We start from the raw sequence: 22,481 nt of genomic DNA on the forward strand, positions 1-22,481 counted from the left end.
TTACTCTCACTAAGATGCAATGGTCTACTCTGGAAAGTTCACCATAGTATAATTTGAGGGTTTTCAGTATTTTATTTCCATTACTCACTAAGGATGATTCCTAATCCCAGTTTTTCCTCCTTCCTAATTTTTCTTATGTTCTCTTGTGAGATGTCAGACATTCGTAAAATGGTATCTGAGATAACAACGCCTGGACCCCCACGTCTGATTAGCTGACTGATCAGAGAATGGAATTCTAGTTGCCACCTTGAATAAGAAAAGACTCCGATGATTTATTGATTTATTTATTCATTCCAATTTACATGCCTTCTATACAGAGCTCTAGGGGGCTCACAATAAAACACTCATAAAATTACATAAAATCACAAAACTTTACAAATATCATAAAACAAACATCGCTTTTAAAATCACATATAAACAGTGCTGTGTCATCTGCAGAGCTCTAAAAACTGAAATCTTGCCAAATCTGGATAAAATCCTTGGCACTCTTGGAACTTAGGAGTCAGGAAACGCTTGCCGACTTGTGATATTTTTTCATCACATTAAGTATAATTTATCTGTAAAGTAACAAAAGTTAAAGAATTAAGAGGTGTGTGTGGGTTGGGAAGGCATGTGAATAATATACAAGTATTTGAGGAAACAGAATATTGCTCTGTATTATTGAAGATGGATTTCATAAACCAAACCAAAGGATACAATCTGAAGGGGAAACTTAACCCAAAGCGGTTGGGCAAAAACAGTATTGTTTATTTAATTTATTTTATTTATTTAAGAGTTTTTATATACCGTCATTAAGTTATTCACCATCATAACGGTTTACAATAGGGCACCTTTATCAAAAAATATGGGTCGTACATTACATAGGTGGTGCCATTAGTATTCGGTAACAAAAAAGGCATTTATTTGGGGGATTGAGTGTTTCATGGCAATGTGTCCTGAAGGTTGCCTAGAGTTAAAAAGGTTGAACTAATTCAGTAAGGAGCGTTGTTTGCTGTACAATGTGTGAAAAACAGACCGCTGTAGATTTGTGAGGCCTGTTTAGCTGGGTTAGAGGAGCTTCACTCAACTCTCCATAAAACATCAGTGAATAAGGGGGTTATATAGACAGCAGAATTCATATATCATATTCCTCCTCCTCCTCCTCATGTCTTTCCTGTCTTGAAATCACTACACTGGCTGCCTAGAGAGGACCTTGAAAATTTAAAGTGATTATATTAGTGTATAAAGCCCAGAATGATCAAGGGCATCCGTATTTAGCAGAGAAATTGTCTCATTATTTGCCAAAATGCCAGCTATGATTAGCAGGGAAGGAATTTTTAGTAGTTCCAGGGAGAACTGCGCTAAGACTAGAGAAGAGCATTCTCAGTTATTGCCCCCCAGTTGTGGAATAGCCTGCCAGATGCTTTGAGGCTGCAAAATGGCTGTCTTAGCTTTAGGAACCAAACTAAAGGATGGCTTTTCCAACAGGCTTTCTATGGTCAGTTACAATGACAGATAGGGTCAAGCCATTAGAATGATTTTTGATGTGTGGTCAGGAGTGGAGGAGCATACAGTGAGGGAGGATTTGAATAGTAAGAGGACTAAGGGTACTCAAGATTTATGATTTAACAATGCATATCGTTATTAATTAGGTGGGACTGTGAGCTGCTAGGATTGATTTTATAATATTTTAGTTAGACTGATTATTGATTTTTTTTTGTTATATTTTGTGTTGTTATGATTTTTATTAAAGAAATAGAAAGTTATGATTTGTTATTTATACTGCTATAAATTGCCCTGGGTTGGCTGTAAATAAATTGATTAAAAAGTCTCCATAAGTAAATCAATCAATCATCAACTTTTATTTAAAAGCACCTTTCCTTTATGCCCTTGCCCAAGTCAAGTTGACAACATTTATAATAAAGTACATATTAAATAAAACAGCAACAATGTATTCATGCAAAGACCCAAGGGCTGTGGCATACACTTTGGAGAGGGTTAAATTGATGGTTACATGCCTTTATTTATTAATTACTGTGTTTTTTGCTACTACTTTGTGAAGCTTGGCTCTTTTGAATTATTTGAAAATGCAAGCAACACCAGATGCTGCCATATTACTAATACTAGTAAGTAAATAAAAATCCCTGTAACTTTTTAAAGATTGGAAGAAAATTACTATGGAAAGCTGAGACCTGTACTACTTAAATAGATTCTCTTAGAAAGTCTGAATAGTGCTCAGCATGTATGGTTAAATTTAAGAAATGCAAAAGGATTAACCTAGAAGAAATAATCAATTGTATTGTAACTCTGGCTGTGCATTTCTGAGTTGTTGTTGCACACCTTAGGTGAGACTGGATGAGTGCTTTCAACCTCCTGAGGCATGCAATAATCCTTATGGATGCAAAGCCACAAGGGCCTTGCTGCTCAGTGAAATTGGTCCTGAATAGAGATCTTTGTGTCTGTGAATTATGACTTTGGTCACATGCTCACTATCAGCCAGAGTGATGTCTCTACTAGGTCTAGAAATTGTATCATTTGGCTGTAGGGCATATGCCTTGCCTGAAATCTGGAATTACCATGGATCACGCATATAAACCCTGGGGATAGGTTATGGCTTTTCTGTGGTCTTTCTTCAGGAATGCTAAGCTATGGTTTTGAAAGGCTGCTATGGAAATGTTAAAGGTTTTATCAACCAAGCAGCTCTCCTGATTTGGCCTGTGCATGTGCATTTCACACATGTAATTTTAAGAACATATTGGGTCCGACCAAAGGTCCATCAAGCCCAGTATCCTGGGTTATCATAGGTTTCAAGCAGGTACTGGAAGCATGAACTGGAAAAAAAAAAAACGGCATCAAATCACATTAGAAATTAAGTAGGGTAGCACTATAAAGCTCCCAGGGGCATTCAGACAGTTAACTTCTTTGACTGGGTGACATGCTCCCTACCTCTTATCTCTGCATGCTGTTGCTATAGATTAGGGTTGCCAACTGACTCTGGGTTGTTTTTTTTTTCTTTTTAGGACAGGCTGATCCAGACTTGGTTTTACCGCACTGATGCGTACATGGATTTGTAATCCTGCTTTTCATATGGAAAGCAATAGGGAAATCAGAACTACGAGTCCCTGCATCAAAGAGGGTAAAACCAGATCTGGATCAATCTCTCCTGAAAAAAAAAAGGAGCTGTTCATAAACGACATACGGAAACAGCAATACTTATCATAAGGCACCTGCAACTGCAATGTTTATTGGAGCTTTATAATAAGATCACTATAAAAAAAAAAAAAAGTGCCACCGCATCTACCGTGGGCTTGCCAGACTTATTCATTGCAGCTTACTTATCGTATGGTCCTCATATGAGAAATACTAATAAGGTTCTGACTGTTGCTCTGTAGGAAGGGGCTATGAAATGAGCAGCGGTAAATGAAATGGTGAACCAGCGGGAACAAAGATGAGGTCATCAACCAAGAAGGAACATAACTGATGACGTAGTGACACATGATTGGAGTCTTTGACATCATGAAATACCTGCGGCATGTGTTTTTCAGTTTGCAGAAAGATAAGCTGCAGCTGCCAAGATGATGATCATTTGGAGCAGTTTGGCATGAAGGTTTGCCGCCCCTGAAGCGGAAAGCATGGCGACATGGAACTGTTTTGGGCATGCAGTGGAGGACAAGGTGCTACAAAGGGAAGTGACATGGATCTGTATACACAAATTTTAAAATTGAAAGAAAGTAATTGAAAAAAAGTGACTTCTTGGGTTCTGGTGGCGATACATTTGACGAGAAGGGGGAACTCCTTGAGTATCCTGTGCTAATCTGAGCGTTTGTCCCTTTAAATTCTTTTAAGTCTTCTCGAGAGATAAATGTTGAGGTTATAGAGTAGATATGAGCACATGAAAGGTGACATTTACATTTATATTATCCCATCATTGGCATGTATTAACTCATAAAACAGCCTACGCAATTTATAACTGATGGCTCCCTGCATATCATTATGAATTGGAAAGCAAATATTTAAAAATTTCACTCGTTTTTTTTTTTTTAATTAAGTATCATCTCAGAGTTGATGGAAAGGAGCAAGATGCTTTGCTAGACTGTAGCATTTGGGACCTTTGACTATTTAGAATATATAAACTCTGGTTTGCATCACAGTCCACTGGTATTAGGAGGCCAATTTTCAGCACCTCCCCCCCCCCCCTTCACATTCCCTTACAAAGTTTGCAGGCCTATGAGCGTACTATCCAATTTTCAAAGATAAATCCCCCATGGCGTTTCCCTTTGAAAATCAGTAACCCAGTGAGGAGGGGAGCACCCTCAAGCACATAGGTATCTGCAGAGTTTGCAGATGCAAACTCCCTACTGGGACAGTTAAAAATACATTCCCTGTGTGTACCTTGCTGAACAGCCCCGACCTTGCCCCTAGCACTGCTTCATTCCCCCCTCCCCCCTGCCAATGGTGGGGGTGGAGTGGCAGGAGTAGTTGGAGGCAATTTTCAAAAGGGGCTTCTCCACAGGTAAATATCCATTTACTCACAGAGAATGCTTTTTGAAAATTGCCCCATAGGCCTTTGTTTGATATTTTTAAATATTAATGGTCTCATTCTCAATGCAGCATGTGCTACTAGATGCTGGATATTATATCTAAGACAGAATAGGAATGCACAGGAAAATGCAGGTACCATACATATTGGGGAGGAGGGAGAGCCAATTTTGAGTAAGCCGTGCGGGTGCAAGGTCCATGGGTACTTATTTACCCATGTATCTTGTAGCTAATCTTCAAAGGACACGTAGGGGTAGATTTTTAAACAAATGCTCGATTTTATGACATGCGCGCGCATGTCATAAAAAATACTGCAAAATTCATGCAGCGATGCATAGTGGCCTTCCCCAGTTCCCTCCCAGTCTGCTCCAATTAAGAAACAGACTTGGAGGGAACTTCCCTACCCCCCTGCCCATACTCCCTCCCTCTTCCCCTGTCCTCCCCAACCCCTGAAAACAGCCTACCTTTTTTTTTTTCTTTGTTTCAGACCTTACACCAGCCAGCAGGCTGCCGGCACGCGATCCTCCTGAACAGTGGCAAATGGCTGCTGTACCAGCGCCACAAGCCCCTCCCCACCCAAACCCCCCCCCCCCCCCACCCCGGAGCGCTCCTTTTCTTCGGCCTCCCTCTTGTGCATGTAATGAGGGTTACACATGCAGCCGGGCCCCTTCTAAAATGCTTGCAGCACGCACAAAGCCTGGCCACACGCATAACCCCTGTATTTTATGCGCGCGGGCGATTTAAAATTCGTCCGTATGTGAGCACCCTTGGACCTTGCACCCGCTCTTTCTGCAGGTTGGCTGTGTGCTTGAAAATACGCGTATAGATTTGAAAATCAAATCGACAACATATTTAACTTCTTCTAACCTATCTCTACCTCCGGAACAGCCCATTTTAGCTGCGGCTAAATCTAGCCATCTAGTGAAACTTTGCAGCTATATTCAATTGCTCTCTGGAGTGCAATGTTCACTGTGGGGAATCTAGCCAGGTACCTCCATAGTAATACAGCAACAACCTAACAGATGCCAGCAGAAAAAGACCAAATCCAGTCTGCCTAATTATTCCTGTCCACATTGCAAGGATATATTTCAGTGGCCGGGTGTAGAAGCTTGACCGCTTGTAGGATATCATTTCTTATTCAAGTCAATTTTTGTTTCCTTCTTTACTGGTTCTCTACCCTATTGGGTAGATGAGTAGAAAAGATCCAATAATTCAGCTAGCACCCAACACTCCTCCCCCATGATTTAGTTATTTATTTATTTTATACATATCTTCTATTCTACCGCTTTCCAAAATACATTTGTCCAATGAGGATGCAATGAAAACATCCATAAAATGCATATATTTAAAGCAATACATTAAAATGCAAAATAAAATAACATTAAAACAAAAAGTCACATGGTAGCATTCTGAAATAAAATACTGCTCATCCATAAGCCTCTCTAAAGAATAATATTTTTAGCTGCTTTTTGAACATGCAAATGTCGGTTTCACTTCTAAGCTCCTCAGAGGTTGAATTCCATAAAACTGGAACAGCCCATGAATAAGCTCTGATGTGTTACAGCATTCTTGAAGTTTCTAGCAGGAGGTAACTTGAGTAAATGGTAACCTAGTATTGTCGGCAGAAAAAGACCAAATGGTCCATCCAGTCTGCCTAGCAAACTTCCCATGGCAGCAACTGCCGCTCTGTGCAGGTTACCCCCAAGTATCTGCCAAGGGCAGTAACTGCCACTTCATGCAGGTAACCCCATGTGTCTGTTAAGGGTAGTAACTACCACTCTGTACAGGTTACCCCCAAGGGTCCACCAAGGGCAGTAACTGCCGCTCTGTGCAAGTTGCCTTCATGCTTTATGTTAAGGATAGTAATACAAGCAACTGTCAAACTTACAACAAAATAACTGCAACATTTTTACATGGTGAGCAGCTTTCCTGATAATTCAGACAATGCTGCTGGAACGTTCTTTGCTTTTTGACTTGGCTGTAGAAGCTTTATTCCCAGTGTCAGCGTATCAGTACCCCAGACCATAAAAGTAAATTAGCATTCATAGAATGCAAAGATCTATCCAGTACTTCCCAGGTAAGCATTGCGCTAAGGGAACAAAATTCCTCTGCAAACAAAAGGTTATGGACCACAACCAACATTCTAAATTTTGCCTACCATTTCATTGGGAATCAATGCAATTGCTGAAAAACAGGGCTAATGTGGTCCCAGTAAGGTGTTCTAGACAGCATAAGAGCTGCAGCTTTCTGAATTAATTGGATAATTTTGAATATTTTATCAGAGAGAACCAAAAATAATTTACTAATTTACTATACCGATATTCAAGACAAGTCTTATCGTACCGGTTTACATCAAACAAGGGAAAACCATCTAAACATGCGGAGAAAAAGTTACATATAACAGGGGCGAAGAACTAGGAACAAATCGGAAATGTAAACTTATTTTAACATAGGGCTAGAATGAAAGTGAGAATAACTTAAATTGAAATAAATTTAGCGTTAATAATGATTAACATCAAGTAACTTATCGAGAATATGTGATACGGAATTGTAATCAAATCTTGAGGATCTCAGTAGATGACTGTATCAAATAGGTGACTGCATTAAGAGTCAGTATTAGTGGCTTGGTGTTATTTGAGGCTTGGCTGATTATGGGTAGGCTTGTTCGAATAGCCAAGTCTTCAGTTTTTTTCTAAAGGTGAATTGACATTGTTCCTGGCGAAGCTCTGGTGGTAATGAATTCCATTGAGCTGGTCCGACTGTGGAGAATGCATGTTTCCGTATGGAGGGGTGAAGTGTGGATTTGGCGTGGGGTGTATGAAGGGATCTCGTGGAGGAGTGAAGGTTTAATAGGATTTTGAGCTGGAGTGTGTAATTATGGTAGATGGTTTTGTGTATGATGGTCAGAGATTTATACAAGATTCTGAAGTTGATGGGGAGCCAATGTAAATTTTTGAGGATGGGAGTGATGTGGTCTCTTCGTCTAGCGTTGGTGAGGATCCTTGCGGCGGCGTTCTGGAGCATTTGTAAAGGTTTAGTAGTGGAAGCAGGAAGGCCTAGAAGTAATGAGTTACAGTAGTCAATTTTTGAGAACAGGATAGCTTGGAGAACTGTGAGGTAGTCGTGAAAGTGAAGGAGAGGTCTGAGCCATTTTAGAACATGTAGCTTATGGAAGCATTCTTTTGTGGTGTTATTTATGAATTTTTTAAAATTCATTCGGGTGTCTATTATGGCAACAAGATCTCTCAATTGGTACACTGATGGAATGTTGAGGTTGCTGGGGAGGGGGTCACTGTCGTTGGAGGAGATGAAGAGGAGTACCGTTTTGGAAGTGTAAGGACTAGGTTGAGGCTGGAAAGGAGTTGGTTGATGGAATGGAGGCAGCTGTTCCAGAAATTGAGGGTTTTGGAGATGGGATCAGATATGGGGATCAAGATCTGAATGTCATCGGCGTAAATGAAATGTGTTAGGTTTAGACTTGAGAGGAGCTGGCAGAGGGGTAGCAGATATATGTTAAACAGCATTGGTGAGAGGGATGATCCCTGAGGTACTCCATGCGAAGAGCAGATGGGGGGTGATTCCTTATTGTTTATTCTGACCTTGTATTTTCTGTTGCTGAGGAAGGATTTAAACCAGTTGAGGGTGGTACTGGAGATGCCGATGTCTGCAAGTCAGTTGATGAGGATGGGATGATTCACGGTGTCGAAAGCTGCTGAGATATCGAATAAAGCTAATAGGTAGGATTGACCTTTGTCTGGGCCCATTAAGATATTGTCTATAAGTGAAATCAGAAGGGATTCTGTGTTTAGTAATTTACGGAATCTGAACTGGAAAGGGTAGAGAATCTTGTGAGTGTCTAGGTATTCTGAGAGTTGGTTGTTGACCAGTTTTTCCATTAGTTTAGCGATGAAAGGAAGATTGGCAATGGGGCGAAAGTTAGCAGGGTTAGTTGGATCCAAGTTGGGTTTCTTTAGTAGAGGTTTGAGCGTGGCGAGATTCAGGAGGTCGGGGACAGTTCCTTGGGAAAGGGAGCAGTTTATTATATCCGCCAGAGGTTTGGAGATGGTGTTGGGGATGGTAAGTAGGAGTTTAGTTGGTATGTAGTTGGATGGGTGAGGGGAAGGCTTCATGTTCTTGAGGATGGATTCGATTTCTAGGGATGAAGTGGGTTCGAAGGAGTCGAAAGTGGGATTGTGAGTAGTGGGGGGGGGGGGATTGTAAAGGGGCGGGGGTTGGTTATTCAAGGGGATCAGAGGGGCCAGTAAATTCGAGATTTTCTTTTGAAGAACATTGCTAGTTCGATGGATTTATTTTGAGCTTCATCATCAGGGATGGTTGGGGGAGTGGGTTTAGTAAGTACTGAGACATATGAAAACAAGGCCTTAGTGTCGTAGAGAAAGTTGTGGATTTTATTGGCGTAGAAATCTTTTTTAGTGCGTAGTATGGTGTTTCTGTAGTAGTTCATGGAGGCTTTGTAGGCTGATTGTGAAGCAGGGGTGGGGTCCTTACACCATCGTTGTTCTTTGTGGCGTAGCTCTTGTTTAAGGTTTTTTAGTTCTAGTGAGAACCAAGGTTTTTTGTTTTGTCGGGCAGGGTTAATTTCCTTCGATGACAAGGGACATACTTTATTAGCTACGGAATTGGTGATGTTATGCCAAGAGGTCATGGCAGAGCCTGCATTGGTGAGGTCGATGTTTTGTAGGTTTGTAGAGAGGTGGGAATTGAAGTCGTCCATAGAGCAGGCTTTTCTGAAGTGGATATTCGTTTTGGGGAAGGGTGGGGTCGGTGTTTTCATTATTGAGAGTTCAGTGGAGATCATTGAATGGTCAGACCACGGGATCGGAGTACAAGAGGGAGGGTTAGTAGGCGAGATGTTTTCATTTATGAAGATAAGGTCCAAAGTGTGGCCCACTTTATGGGTGGGTTTGTTAATGATTTGCTTGAAACCCATGGCCATGAGGGAGGAAAGAAAGGCTTTGCAGTTAGGGGTTAGTGGGATCGACTCTGCATGGATGTTGAAATCCCCCAGAATAATAGCAGGAGAGTCTGAGTTGATGTGTTTTGCTATGATTTTAACCAGAGAAGGGTCAGCTTCTACGAGCCCCGGGGGGGGAACGTAGATTAGGCAGATTTGAAGATAGTTAGATTTGAACAGGCTGATTTCTATTTTGGTGGCCGATTTCAGAGTTTGAGGAATTAATCTGAGCTATTTTTTTGCCGCTAATAGCAAACCACCCCCTCTTTTTTTAAGCCTGGGTATAGAGAATATATCGTAGAGTTGAATTGGCAGTTGGTTGGTCAGCGCTATGTCTGTGTTTTTCAACCAAGTTTCGGTGAAGGCACAGATATGAGGTTGAGAATCCAAAAGGTAGTCATTAAGGATGTGCGTTTTCTTGGTGAGGGATTGTGTGTTGAGTAGCGTTAGCATGATTAAAAAGAGACCAAGGAACTGAGTGAGGGGGGAGGTCATGATGGGAATCAGTGATCTCTTAAGATGCTGATGAGTAGGGGTAGGGTTTGCTGGTTTTCTTCTATTATGGTAGAGGTGGGTAATGATTGGTATGGGTATGTTTGCATCTTATTAGGTTTAGTTATTAGATTGTCAGGGTTAAGATGCAGATGGCTCTTACTCAGTGAGGGTGAGGAGATGATTCCCTGTATGAGTGGTGAAGAGAGAAGAGGAGAGGGCTGTCGCACTCAGGGCTGCAGGAAGGGGCGCACAAAGGGGCTTGCCCCTTTGTCGCACTCCTTAGGCGCGCGGTGCCAGAGGCGTGCTCCGGGCCTTTAAATAGTAGTCAGGTCCCTCGTCGCCGCCTGGAGCGCGTTGGTGGGCGGGGTCTTAGGCCACGTGAGCAGGCTGCACTTCCTGGGCTTTGGGCGAGTCCGGAGGTGCAGGAAGGAAGGCAGACTCCACCGGGCAGTGGTGAAGTGAAGAGAGACGGTCTGGCTGGCGTCCCAGAAGCCCTCCAAGGGGAGGGATTAGGTAAGACTGGGGCTACCTGGGGGCAGTGTCGGCGGGTCGCTTGCAGGCTATCCCGGGGGGTCTGGGAGGAATTGGCAGCATCTGAAGGCCTACCTTAGGTAGGGAAATCAGGGTCCTGTGTCCTCGGGTTGGCGGTGGAGAGTTCCGGCGGCGGCGAGATCCTGCAGGAAAGGATCTTTCAGGCTTACTCCGGGCCTTTAAATAGTAGTCAGGTCCCTCATCACCGCCTGGAGCGTGTTGGTGGGCGGGGTCTTAGGCCACGCGGGCAGGCTGCACTTCCTGGGCTTTGGGCGAGTCCGGAGGCACAGGAAGGAAGGCAGACTCCACCGGGCAGTGGTGGGGGTGAAAGAGAGACGGTCTGGCCAGTGTCCCAGAAGCCCTCCGAGGGGAGGGATTAGGTAAGACTGGGGCTGCCTGGGGGCAGGGTCGGCGGGTCGCTTGCAGGCTATCCCGGCTGGTCCGGGAGGAATTGGCCGCGTCTGAAGGCCTACCTTAGGTAGGGAAATCAGGGTCCTGCATCCTCAGGTTGGTGGCAGCGGCAGCGGCGAGTTCTGGCAGCAGCAAGATCCTGCAGGAAAGCACAATAGTCCATATGTCCAAATAATAATGTAGCACAATAATCCATATGTCCAAAGACTAAAGAGTGGAGCACAGTCCGGAACATATCAGAGGTAAAGTAAGAATGCACACAGAGGCCTTAGCATTTTTAACTTATAAAAACACTATTTAGATCATAAATCTAAACATAAAGCATGGAGGCAACTTGAATAGAGCAGCAGTTACTGTCCTTTGCGGACACTTGGGGGATTTTACCACCAAGTTTAGAAATAATTTAAACAGCTATCAAAATTATATGCACAAGTGGCGTTAGAACACAAAACAGCAGTCTGCATTAGGTTTCAAGAAGTCATTGGGGTAACTTTCACAATCCTAAATGGTAATGGTGGGACTGAATCAAGTTTCCAAGAAGACATCGCGTAACATCTATTGAGCAGGTAGTTACAGCCCTAAACAACAGCTGTATGACTGTATTGGACTTTCAAAAAGGCTGGGGTGACCTGCATGTTTAAAGACCAAATGTTGTGAGCGCAGAAGGATGCTCAAGAGCATGAGCCCCTGTTCCATGACGCGACCTGCACAACCCTGGGGCTGGCCATGGTCCATGCCGCTGGTGGGCAAATGCATCTGGGCACGGGCTGGCTGAATCAGGAACACTCATGACTTGGAACCAGAAAGACTCTTGACTCAGAAACAGGAACATTTGGACATCCAACATGCTCCAGGAATTGAGAACCAGCAACCCTTTGGTCACTCGAAGCCCTTTAGACTGCCACTTGGAAGTAGTTTGCCTGTGAGGACAGATGGAGGCAGATGACTCGAGAAGTGGACAAGATGCTGTAGACTTGGACACGATGAAGGCTCAGGACTTGGAACATGAAGAAGGCTCAGAACGTGGAAACATGACGAAGGCTCTGAGAGAGTCTGGAGCCACTGTGCACCTTACACAACCCCGGGGCTGGCTGCGGATCATGCCTATAGCAGCGTAGGTACTGTACTCAGACTTGGAACGAGGTGGAAGCTGGAACAAGAACTCCGAAGACCAGGGACAGGACTCTCATTCAGATTCAGACTCAGGAACTCTGATTAGGAACTCAACCTCAGGAACTTGGACTCAGACTTGGATTTAGGAACTAGGAACTCAGACTCAGGAACTAGGAAGGACTTCCAAAGACTTGAACCAGCAATGGAGGCTCTGAAGACTCTAGACAGGAAGAAGGCTTGGGACCAGGAACAAGGCAAGGACTTGGATTCAGGAACAAGGTGAAGACATGGGGTAGATTTTAAAAAGTTGCGTGCGGGCGTACATGTGCGCAAGCTATCCGGCGCACACACATGTACGCCCGATTTTATAACATGTGCACGCAGGCGCACACATGTTATAAAATCCGGGATCAGCGCACACAAGGGAGTGCACAATTGTGCACCTTGCGCGCACTGAGCCGCGCTACCTTCCTCCGTTCCCTCCCAGAGCAGCCTAGAAGGGAGCTTCCCTTCCCCCTAACCTAACCTTCCCACCCCTTCCCATAACCTTTCCCCCCTCTAGCCCTACTCTAACACACCCCCTGACTCTTGTCTTGCCTTTTGCGCCTGCCTCTGGGCAGGCGCAAGTTGTGCGTGCCGGCACACAATCCTCTGGCACAGCGGCAATGACCGCTAAGTTGGAGGCCTCTGTCCCTGCCCCTGCTCCGTCCCCGGACTGGCCCGCCCCCGGACTGGCCCTTTTGTAAAGCCCCGGGACTTACACGCATCCCGGGGCTTTACGCGCTTCGCCGGGCCTTTTAAAAATAGGCCTGGCGCGCGTAACCCCCTCTATGTGCGTAGAGCTTTGAACATCTACCCCGTTGATTCAGGAACAAGATGAAGAATCAATACATGGAAGGCTTGTCATGAGGACATGTTCACTGAGCTCATGGCCTTCATAAACTGTTGCAGATACAGAAGGACGCTTGAGAATGTGAGCCCCTGTGCTGCGACACAACCTGTACAACCCCGGGGCTGGCCGTGGTCCATGCTGCTGGTGGGCGAACGCATCCGGGCATGGGCTGGCTGAAACAGGAACATTCTTGGCTTGGAAACAGGAAGACTCTTGACTCAGAAACAGGAACATTTGGATGTCCAACATACTCCAGGAGCTGAGAACCAGCAACCCATGCTGGTCTCTGGTATAGCCCTCCAACCACTTGAAAGCCCTTTCAGACTGCCGCTTGGAAGCAGTTTGAGTGTGAGGACAGACGGAGGCAGAGGACTCAAAGATGACTCTGGAGATGTGGACAATGTGCTGGAGGCTCAGGACTTGGAACACAATGAAGGCTCAGGACATGAAAACATGATGAAGGCTCTGAGAGAGTCCAGTGTCCCTCCTCACTTGCAACTCCAAACTTCAGTGAGCAAGGGGAAGCAGGATTTTTTTTGGACAACAGCCTCACTAGTTTTGGTGGATTATTACAAAATGTGTTAATAAGATATTGAAGGAGGCATCGGTGTTTGATTAAATATGGTTTTGTAAGTATCAAAAGTTGAAGATGTCAAAGCCTGAAATATGGAAATCTATTTCATGCATCTATCATCCTTCCTGTGAAGAAATATTTTTTGATGTTGCTCCTGAGTTTATTCCATCCCCTGCTGACTGGAGCCCCATAACATAATCCCTTGTCCTAGAACATATTTTCCTATGAAAAAGGTTAATTACGCGCACCTGATTTATACTTTTGAGGTGTCTGAATATCTCTTTGTTGTATTTTATGTCTTTCATCTTCTCTAGGGTATAGGTTGTTTTTATTCATGAGCTTCCTATGTGGAACAGTATCAAAGATTTTGCATAAATCCAAATAAAACATATTTAGCACATGTCCTTGATCTAATTCTCTAGTCACCCAATCAAAGAAACTGATTAAATTTGTTAGGTACAAACTCTGCCTGGTAAATCATGCTGCCTCAAACTCTGCAATCCACTGGAGACTTGATACTTCATTATTTTTTATTACAATAGAGTCTATATTCATTTTCTCATTATCAAGGTAGGGCCAGGCCAGGTGCGTCCATTAGACGAACTTCGGCAGTTGCCTAGGGCGCCGAGCCGTAGGGGGCGCCGAAGAGCAGCCCCATGGTGCTGCAAGCAGGGCCTATCTCGCTCATGGTAAACAGAAATAGAGACTATGTCGCGCCCCCCCCTTACCTGTTTAGGCACCAACTGTTTCTATTTCTCTTTGCCACGAGCAGGATAGGCCCCTCTTGCAGCACCACGGGGCTGCTCTTCGGTGCCCCCTATGGCTCGGCGCCCTGAGTAGCACACAGTCGGCGCTGAAACAGATGGGGGTGTGTGTGGCCAAGGAGGGGGTGCGACCAGGGGGGCAGCAACGCAAGGGTCGCCTAGGGTGCCCAGTACCCTTGCACCGGCCCTGGGTAGGGCTGACGTTTTCAAACTCCTCTCTGTTAACACTTTTATGAAGTGGGGCACTTGTCCTCCTCCATTTCTGTGGAACCACTCCTGTTTTCAAAGATCTATTGATCAGATTCTTCAGTGGACCTCTCAGATATCCCTTAATAAGTATGTGCATTTGTTTGAAATACATAAGTAAAATGGAATGAATGAGTCCATTTTCATTTCATTCATGGACCCCCAAAATGAATGGACGATGCCCACAAATTTAAACAAAAATTTCATCTCATACATTTGTTTTCCATTCAAGTTTATATAGTGCAGGCAGGGACTAACTATAGCAGCCAACTCTTGCTTGTCTGATATAGCAGCCTCCTGGGAGCTGAGGTGGGGTGAGTTTGCAAGGAGACCAGACAGAGGACAAATCATGGTGAAGCATCTTTTTAACTAGCCTGTGGCTGCCATATGGATCAAGTGATGCTGACTTCCTCCCACTGAAAGATCTGAGCTTGTGCAAGAAACTCTATTTGCTCTCTTGCATTTTGCAGAGATGAGTTGTACATTCAGAAGCTCTCTTAGAGCAGAATAAAAGCTTTTAAAAGGAAGGCTCTAACATTAGCTTTTTCTGATCTTCTCTGCTACAGTGATCTCTCACTCACTGTGACAGAAAAAGAAAGGCAGTGGCATTGCTTTCTATGTTCACTGTGGCCAGGGTAGGAGTGGTGTGGCGATTAAAGCAGTGCCAGTGCAGACTGATTTTTGTTTAGCTGCACACAGACTGAAGTGAAGAGAAGCACAGTCTTGCTAGCCTTCATTGTTCTATTTCTAACAGCTTTTTTAAAGTGTTCCAATCAGTCAGCAATGCACACACGTACACAGTATGTGTGTGTGTGTGTGTGTGTGTGTGTGTGTGACACAAAGACATTTTTGTACACACTGTGAAAGGTAGCCCTAGAAAGACAGAGACTGAGGTTGTGCCACCGCTATTAAGCTGCTGCTGCTGCTGCTGCTGGCTCTGGCCTAGAGACACTAAGCCACAATGTTTTATCAAAGAAGGGGGTCCCACTAACATAGGGGATGTTGCTGCAATAATGGGGCCCATCCCCCTGAAAAAAGCATCATGGCAGTATGGTGCATACTTGCAGGCAAACATCATGGGACAAAAGAACGTGGCATGCGGCCCTTTAATGCAATGGCGGACCAACCTCACGGGACTGCCATCACTTTAAAGGGCCACTGGCCCGAAAAAACAGAAGTTGCAGCAAAACAGATAGTAGAGTGAGGCTCGGTGCCACCCCCCCAGAAGCCAGAAAATTTAAAAATTATGGTAGAGGCCCCCACCCCCGACTCCTCTCCCACAATTTCCAAACCTTCAAATTGGGATGTGGTCAAGATCCAGTCCCTGGACCTTATTCCAGTCACATGGCTGGGACAAGGAGAAGTTGGTGCCATTTTAGAAAATGGTGCTGGGTACAAGGGTGCATCTGGCCCCAATGTGAGATCCATTTGACAATTCAGGGGGATACGAGAAGGAGGTTGGGCAGTGGGGGTGGGGTCTTGCACCCTAATTTTTTAATTTTCTGTCTTCTGAGGAAGGGAAGTGGGTGGGTATGGGCAGGTGGGGTCAGAACCCTATCTTTGACTTGGGAGGTGGAAAGTGAAAAAGGGGGCTGAGACCCTATCTTTGTCTTGGGGTATGGGAGGGGGGAAGGGGGAAGGGGGGAAGGGGGGCAGGGGGGCAGGGGGGCAGGGAACTTATCTTTGACACTTGGGGAGGTGGGGGGCTGGGACCCAAAGCAGATTTTTATTACATGGGCTTTTTTTAATCTATTTTTTTCAGTTTTTGGGGGGTCGGGTCACCTCAACTAGTGGCCCTGGGTTGAGACAGGGGTCAATACTGACCCATGCTCTACCTCCCCATGTGCTGTGACCTTTTTATTTAGCTGACTTTTGATCCGCGTTAAGGTCCCAGGCCTCCCACCTCACATTTACTTCTTTTCAAGTGGTTGACCACTTTCTCAGTTGACAGCAATAAAATATTTGATTAGGATTGCCTATGCATGAACTTTGTTGCATGAGAAGAGAGGATCACCTTGCTGGTGGCTGAAAGGAATCAGTAAGTTTTTGCTTGGGACATTGACTTTTTCAAAAGTATTGGGGCAAAGTTAACTATTTGGGAATATTATTTAGTGTGTTTGTGCCTTTAATAGTCAGAAAGGCAGTAAATAAACAAGTTAGACTATTTGTATTTTTAGTCAGTCAATAAGGTAGCAGTAGATAGTGTGTTTATTTTTAAAAGTCTGCAGAACTGAGTGTTCTCCAGACTTTTAAAGAGCTGACTGTTTGTTTTTAATACTAACTGAGTACATTGTATTGAAAAAAACAAAAACACAAAAAACAAAAAAAAACCCACAAAAGAGTAGCAAGAAGCTAGAAATAAGCTAGGAGCAGTATATACCAAAGTAAAAAAAGTTGAATAGTTCAGCTCAGTTACTCACCTTGGAAAGGTTTTGAGGTAGTGTGATTGGGTTTGAAAAGGGACCAACATTTGTTAATCAAGGGAGCAGTGAGTCACTCAGGCTGACTAACTGAAGTTAGACTGTTTGTATTTCTCAACCCACCCACCCCTAGCTCATCCCTTAATTTATAGGCAGGTGCCACTTTCACAAAAAAAAAAAAAAAAAACATCAACAAAAACTTTATTGATAATTCGATCAGACCCTGGTAGGCCACTACCAGACACATAGTGAATTCACTAATACATTTAAAGGAAGTTAGACACATTCCTACTCCCATAGCAAACTAAACCTTAACTAGGAACTGATCAAAATTGAGATGAAGGCAGCAGTCCAGCAGCAAGAGGGGGGCTTCCCAGTCTTTTGCATCGAGTGTCACATGTATGATTTTTTACCCACCGGTGAGAATTTGTACATGTGCATGCGATGCAAAGAGCTCCTGGCTCTCAGAGAACGAGTCCGATCTCTGGAGGCTAGAGTGGCAGACCTGGAGGAGCTGAGGCAGACAGAGAGGTATATAGATGAGACCTTCAGGGACATACGTAGTCAAGTCCCAACTTCAGACTGGCAGCCCTGGTGCTGCCTTGGAGGAAGAAGGTCTCATAATGGGAGAGCACCAACCAGGTGTAGCAGGAAAGGATCCTGTAGCAAGGACCTGCTCTCTAGGTGATGCATTGTCCTTTCGCACTGAGGATATCTCCCCAAGGCCTACTGCCCAGGAGGGAAGGGTTAGGTCGGCCGTCATAGTTGGTGATTCGATTATTAGGAATGTAGATAGCTGGGTGGCTGGTGGGTGTGAGGATCGCCTGGTAACATGCCTACCTGGTGCGAAGGTGGCGGACCTCATGCGTCACCTAGATAGGATTTTAGACAGTGCTGGGGAGGAGCCGGCTGTCGTGGTACACGTGGGCACCAACGACATAGGAAAATGTGGGAGGGAGGTTCTGGAAGCCAAATTTAGGCTCTTAGGTAGAAAGATTAAATCCAGAACCTCCAGGGTAGCATTCTCTGAAATGCTCCCTGTTCCACGCGCAGGTCACCAGAGGCAGGCAGAGCTCCAGAGTCTCAATGCGTGGATGAGACGATGGTGCAAGGAAGAGGGATTCAGTTTTGTTAGGAACTGGGGAACCTTTTGGGGAAGGGGGAGTCTCTTCCGAAGGGATGGGCTCCACCTTAACCAGGGTGGAACCAGACTGCTGGCGCTAACCTTTAAAAAGGAGATAGAGCAGCTTTTTAAACTAGAACAAAGGGGGAAAGCCGACAGTCGCTCAGCAGTGCATGGTTCGGAGAGAGGTATCTTTAAAGGATACTAATGATGCATTAGAATTAGGGCATCCCGACAGTGAGGTTCCAATAATTAGAAAAGTAGTCCAAGTGCCTGTAACTAAAAACTCACCTGAGCTAAAAAATTCTAACTTATCCCTATCAATTAAAAAACAGAATAAAAATACAAACAAAAAACAAACTTTGAAATGTTTGTATGCTAATGCCAGAAGTCTAAGAAGTAAGATGGGAGAATTAGAATGTATAGCAGTAAATGATGACATAGACTTAATTGGCATCTCAGAGACATGGTGGAAAGAGGATAACCAATGGGACAGTGCTATACCAGGGTACAAATTATATCGCAATGACAGAGAGGAGCAGTCGGGAGGAGGTGTGGTGCTTTATGTCCGGGATGGCATAGAGTCCAACAGGATAACCATCCTGCATGAGACTAAATACAAAATTGAATCTTTATGGGTAGAAATCCCTTGTGTGTCAGGGAAGACTACAGTGATAGGGGTATACTACCGTCCACCTGGTCAAGATGGTGAGATGGACAGTGAAATGCTAAGAGAAATTAGGGAAGCTAACCAAATTGGTAGTGCAGTAATAATGGGAGACTTCAATTACCCCAATATAGACTGGGTAAATGTATCATCGGGTCACACTAGAGAGATAACGTTCCTGGATGGAATAAATGATAGCTTTATGGAGCAATTGGTTCAGGAACCGACGAGAGAGGGAGCAATTTTAGATCTAATTCTCAGTGGAGCACAGGACTTGGTGAGAGAGGTAACGGTGGTGGGGCCGCTTGGCAATAGTGATCATAATATGATCAAATTTGATTTAATGACTGGAAAAGGAACAGTGTGCAAATCCAAGGCTCTCGTGCTAAACTTTCAAAAGGGAAACTTTGATAAAATGAGAAAAATTGTTAGAAAAAAAACTGAAAGGAGCAGCTACAAAAGTAAAAAATGTCCAAGAGGCGTGGTCATTGTTAAAAAATACCATTCTAGAAGCACAGTCCAGATGTATTCCACACATTAAAAAAGGTGGAAAGAAGGCAAAACGATTACCGGCATGGTTAAAAGGGGAGGTGAAAGAATCTATTTTAGCCAAAAGATCTTCATTCAAAAATTGGAAGAAGGATCCAACAGAAGAAAATAGGATAAAGCATAAACATTGGCAAGTTAAATGTAAGACATTGATAAGACAGGCTAAGAGAGAATTTGAAAAGAAGTTGGCTGTAGAGGCAAAAACTCACAGTAAAAACTTTTTTAAATATATCCGAAGCAGAAAGTGTGGGAAATATAAGCTTTGCCAGCAAGCCATTTCATCAGGGTTTAAACATTAACTTCCCTTCTCCCTGAACTTTGCCTGAATAAAAGCATCACTTGTGCTTAAGTCTCTGCCTAGGAAAGGATACCTGACTATCATGTATTTCTCTGGCTTGTGCTTAGCCCTGAATTCCTGGGGGAGGGGCTGGGTGTTCCCTAGTCAGAGGCAGGACAAAGTCAGGAGGTATAGATTTCAGCAGCCAATGAGATGATCCGTGCACACCCCCTGAGCCAAAGCCAATAGTGTAGGGACTCGTCTGTTGCTATGGGAAAGTAGCCAATCATGTAATGACACATCATCTGCCTTTGTATGAATGTACAATAAAAGGAAGAGCCTCGTGAGGGCTCACCCCTTCTCTTCCTGCCTGCGATGAAAGCTGCCTCAAGTGTGTTCTATGCCTCCATACTCTACAGAAAGCCTGTGAGGGAGTCAGTTGGACCGTTAGATGATCGAGGGGTTAAAGGGGCACTTAGAGAAGATAAGGCCATCGCGGAAAGATTAAATGATTTCTTTGCTTCGGTGTTTACTGAAGAGGATGTTGGGAAGGTACCCGTAATGGAGAAGGTTTTCATGGGTAATGATTCAGATGGACTGAATCAAATCACGGTGAACCTAGAAGATGTGGTAGGCCTGATTGACAAACTGAAGAGTAGTAAATCACCTGGACCGGATGGTATACACCCCAGAGTTCTGAAGGAACTAAAAAATGAAATTTCAGACCTATTAGTAAAAATTTGTAACTTATCATTAAAATCATCCATTGTACCTGAAGACTGGAGGATAGCAAATGTAACCCCAATATTTAAAAAGGGCTCCAGGGGCGATCTGGGAAACTACAGACCGGTTAGCCTGACTTCAGTGCCAGGAAAAATAGTGGAAAGTGTTCTAAACATCAAAATCACAGAACATATAGAAAGACATGATTTAATGGAACAAAGTCAGCATGGCTTTACCCAGGGCAAGTCTTGCCTCACAAATCTGCTCCACTTTTTTGAAGGAGTTAATAAACATGTGGATAAAGGTGAACCGGTAGATATAGTATACTTGGATTTTCAGAAGGCGTTTGACAAAGTTCCTCATGAGAGGCTTCTAGGAAAAGTAAAAAGTCATGGGATAGGTGGCGATGTCCTTTCGTGGATTGCAAACTGGCTAAAAGACAGGAAACAGAGAGTAGGATTAAATGGGCAATTTTCTCAGTGGAAGGGAGTGGACAGTGGAGTGCCTCAGGGATCTGTATTGGGACCCTTACTGTTCAATATATTTATAAATGATCTGGAAAGAAATTCGACGACTGAGATAATCAAATTTGGGGATGACACAAAATTGTTCAGAGTAGTTAAATCACAAGCAGATTGTGATAAATTGCAGGAAGACCTTGTGAGACTGGAAAATTGGGCATCCAAATGGCAGATGAAATTTAATGTGGATAAGTGCAAGGTGATGCATATAGGGAAAAATAACCCATGCTATAATTACACAATGTTGGGTTCCATATTAGGTGCTACAACCCAAGAAAGAGATCTAGGTGTCATAGTGGATAACACATTGAAATCGTCGGTGCAGTGTGCTGCGGCAGTCAAAAAAGCAAACAGAATGTTGGGAATTATTAGAAAAGGAATGATGAATAAAACGGAAAATGTCATAATGCCTCTGTATCGCTCCATGGTGAGACCGCACCTTGAATACTGTGTACAATTCAGGTCGCCGCATCTCAAAAAAGATATAATTGCGATGGAGAAGGTACAGAGAAGGGCTACCAAAATGATAAGGGGAATGGAACAGTTCCCCTATGAGGAAAGACTAAAGAGGTTAGGACTTTTCAGCTTGGAGAAGAGACGACTGAGGGGGGATATGATAGAGGTGTTTAAAATCATGAGAGGTCTAGAACGGGTAGATGTGAATTGGTTATTTACTCTTTCGGATAGTAGAAAGACTAGGGGGCACTCCATGAAGTTAGCATGGGGCACATTTAAAACTAATCGGAGAAAGTTCTTTTTTACTCAACGCACAATTAAACTCTGGAATTTGTTGCCAGAGAATGTGGTTCGTGCAGTTAGTATAGCTGTGTTTAAAAAAGGATTGGATAAGTTCTTGGAGGAGAAGTCCATTACCTGCTATTAAGTTCACTTAGAGAATAGCCACTGCCTTTAGCAATGGTTACATGGAATAGACTTAGTTTTTGGGTACTTGCCAGGTTCTTGTGGCCTGGATTGGCCACTGTTGGAAACAGGATGCTGGGCTTGATGGACCCTTGGTCTGACCCAGTATGGCATTTTCTTATGTTCTTATGTTCTTATTTGCATTATTCATACATGCAAATCATATTCAAAGAAGGTAAGTGTAATAGGGGAGGGTACTTGGGTGAGGAGATGCAAAATATTGTGTATATTTCGTGATATTGCTGCAATAGTTCACTATCATGGTGATATCACATGATAAAATGTTCTTTATTTATTTATTTATTTAAGACTTTTTATATACCGGAGATCATGTACTAGTACATATCGCTTCGGTTTACATATAACCAGAATTAGAATTACCAAATATATGGTGTACATTGAACCTTAACAAAACAGTTAGCAATTAATAAATAAGGAGCCCTACTGCAGCTTGATGCATCTCCCTGTCTGCTTGGAAAATTGGCTGTGTGTTTGCTAAGCACTGATGTGAACTCAGTCTATGACTAGCTTGAGTGTATGTGATAGACACACTCATTAAGTACTAGAGTGGTAATGTGAGAGCTGTTGCAGAGTCAATAAATTATATTCTCGTATCAAACCCCCCAGTAGTTACTTCAAATTCCATCATGCCTCTGCAAGGAAAGGACAGAGGCAGTCCAGCCTGTGAGAACTACAAACAGTACTAGTAGTAGCAGTGAGAAAGAAAGGCAGTCCTGCCCCTAAACTTAAGAGTCCTTTTT

At 43.8% G+C, this 22,481-nt stretch overlaps 1 long non-coding RNA gene across 1 annotated transcript in view; it reads right to left on the bottom strand.

Annotated features, from left to right (window-relative positions):
- Nucleotides 1–315: 315 nt before the first annotated feature.
- Nucleotides 316–22,481, bottom strand: part of LOC115096458 — a 48,010-nt gene continuing 25,844 nt past the window's right edge. Inside the window, exon 3 of the long non-coding RNA XR_003858079.1 lies at nt 316–557. This is a non-coding gene — a long non-coding RNA (uncharacterized LOC115096458). The remainder of the gene's footprint in view (nt 558–22,481) is intronic.

The sequence above is a fragment of the Rhinatrema bivittatum genome, chromosome 8 (assembly GCF_901001135.1).
Source record: "Rhinatrema bivittatum chromosome 8, aRhiBiv1.1, whole genome shotgun sequence".
Taxonomy (NCBI): Eukaryota; Metazoa; Chordata; class Amphibia; order Gymnophiona; family Rhinatrematidae; genus Rhinatrema; species Rhinatrema bivittatum.